Here is a 3,081-nt window from a genome sequence, read left to right as displayed (position 1 = left end):
GCTCTCTGGCTCTCTGGCTCTCTCTCTCACACACACATACATGAAACATAATGAAGAAACACAAAATATAATACAACATAAAATATAGTGCATCTTCCTTCATTATTAAGCTGTGTCACAGCATCTTGAAGTCTATATCATTATGCATGTGGCTAGCAATTACATAGGGAAGTGTGTTGCTCGCAGCCTTTGGGATACTGGAGATAGTGTCATCACTAGAAATAGTGAGTGCTGCTGCATAAGATGCTTCTCAGGAAAACTGCACCCTGCCTGTCATTTCTCCTGCCTTATGATGACGCATGTCTTGATACACTTGTTAGAAGGAAACGGTGAATTATGTTGACTAAGAGAGCTTAGGATTTCTATTTTATCCTTTTCAATAGTAAGATAAAACATAAATTAATAATGTACAGCATTTTGTGAAGGAAAACATTCATGTGCATTTAAGAAATCGTTTTCACTACTGCCCTAAGTATATCAGACCTTAAAATAGATGGAGCACAAATACCACAAAGACAGGTTAAAATAAATTTATTCCCTCATTTCTCCCACTAATCATCTGAGGACAGGTGACATGAAAAACTAAAACTAGCCTCTGAGGCATCTGCTTTCCATTCTGGGACCGACTGTTCATTTAACATTTTTATTGGGCCCAGCATTGTGCTAAGTGGGTAGAATGCAAAGTAGGAAAATGCTCCCAAATCTTGTGGCTCTGATCATGGGGAACAGACTAGGGAAGTAAATGCACAAGCAGGTGAATGTCCTGAGTGGGAAGTGTTCTGCTAGTAAAGCCACATCCTACGTGTGTCTCACATGAGTTCACTAACGCAGGCAAGTTTGATCCTTCAGAAGCCCATTGGAATAGGGGAAGGGGAAAATAGGAAGTAGAAACAAAGAGTTTACATAGACTGATTCAACTCACAAAGGAAGCATTTTTTGTTGTTATTTTTCTCCAATTTCATATAAACATCGTTGTGTTTGTTTATTTATTTATTTTGGTGTTCTTCTGAAGTAGCAAAGACAAAAAGGTCTTTATAAATGATATATTAGCAGTGCTGTATGGAAAGCTATAAAAGGATACTTTTGACAAAGTTGTGAACTAGGAATTTCAATTCACCAAGGAATTAAATTGAACTTGCTTAAAATTGTATCCTATGAGATAAAAACAAGGAAAGGCAGCACAATCACTAACATAAACTAGCATGATTGAGGCTGCCGGTGGGGAGAGATGCAATTGGGTAGAGGAAATGATGAGTTGGCTTTCAAAGATAATGAAATAATGGTGGGTTTATCAGTGCCCTTGTTCTTTAAAAAGGTACAATGTGTCCATGTGCATCTTTGATGTAAACTGAGGTATGACAGGGTAACAGATAAACCTATAATCAATAAAAAATATTTGAGTGTCACATCAATTTTTATCAACCATATCTCATTCAGCCATTTTAATTTTTAAATTTTATATAAAAGATATTTTGTATGTATGTCCTTATGCAGCTGTTTTTGCTCCATCTTTGTTAATATATAGCTATAATCCACTGGTTTTGACAATGTTGTTCTACTCTGAGTACTGTATGATTTATCCAATAAAAATGAAGATGTGAATTTGGTAAAAATAAATAAATAAAATTATTTCCTAATAGTAGCTGGTAGTGGAGTGAAATTTAGAGATAAGGTGCTTTTTCAGGAAAAGAAACTGCCTAGTGGAAAAGACACAATTTGACATAAACACATAAATACTTGCTTCATATAATTTTAGGAAGCACCATGAAAATGATTTGAACAACAATATACATATAGCTGCCATGTTCTGGTAACCTCCACACCCAGTCCTAGGCCAGGTCCGGTGAATGTGTGGGAGAGCTTCCTGCTACCCTGCACCGGTGGGACCAAATACGGTTCCAGCCCAAGCGCAGCGTGGGCGAGACCCTCTCCCACCCCTTTGGGACGCCCCCCCCCACCACCACTCCGCAGCACCTCTCCCACCCCGCACGCCGAGTAGGAATTTGTGGTGCTTTCTGGGAACGCCCAGACCCAGTCCTAGCCCAGATCCAATGAGTGTGTGGGAGAGCTTCCTCTCTCCCCTACTCCACCTTGTCCCCTCTAGGCACAGCTCAGGCCAGGCATACATGCCTGGGTGTAACCCTGCAGCTGTAATCCCTACAGAGAGTGTAGAGGATAGAACAACCCAGCTAGTCTAGGAGCAGAAAATTTTGCCACAGGGACACAACAGGTTCACCCTCAAGGGCAGCAGCAGGAAGGAGTTGAGCACAGCAGCCAGACCCAAGCCAGGCACAGCTGGATAAATCCAAACTTTGTAGAGCTGCACCTGAACTTCAGTAAGTGCAAAGGTTATAACTACAACAAAGATCTACAACAAAGGTCAGAAGACAGTGCTTCACAAAATGACGAGAAGGAAAAAAATGCAAACTCTGAACCCAAGCCCACCCATAACAAGTGCAGAGGACACTAACACAGAATAAATTGGGATGCACACAGCTGAAAGCAATGAATCAACGACTTCTGAAATAAAGAAACAGCTGCAGAAAGGTATAGAAGAACTCAGATTCAAAATAAAAAAAGAAATCCCTGAATTAATAACATCTGCAGTAAAGAATCAAATGCAGAAACATAGGGAGAAAACCCAACCTGAAAAAAACACTGCAGTAAAAGAATTTATAACTGCTTCTAAAGAAGATATTGATAAAAAAATAGAGATTATAAAAATAATGGATTCCTTGAACGAGCAATACAGGAAAGAAATAGATCACATGAAGCAGTGTCAAAGAGATATAGAGGAAATTAAAATCTCAATAACAAGCGTGTAAAACCGTTTAAGTGAATGTGAAGGCAGAGTTTACGATCTTGAAGATGCTACTGAAAAGGTAAGAAAGGATCTCTTAAAAATAACAAGGATGCAGGAAAGAATAATCCATCAACTGCAAGATGATGCAAAGATGAACAATGTGAGAATAGGCATCAGTGAGAAAGAAGGAGACAACACAAATAACATTAAAAAATATGGGCAGAATTAATAGCAGAAAACATCCCAAATATGAGGAAACAATCTGACATTCAGGTAAC

Source organism: Octodon degus, unplaced genomic scaffold (assembly GCF_000260255.1).
Source record: "Octodon degus isolate 3935 unplaced genomic scaffold, OctDeg1.0 scaffold00011, whole genome shotgun sequence".
NCBI lineage: Eukaryota > Metazoa > Chordata > Mammalia > Rodentia > Octodontidae > Octodon > Octodon degus.
Note: the sequence above shows the minus strand (reverse complement) of the source record.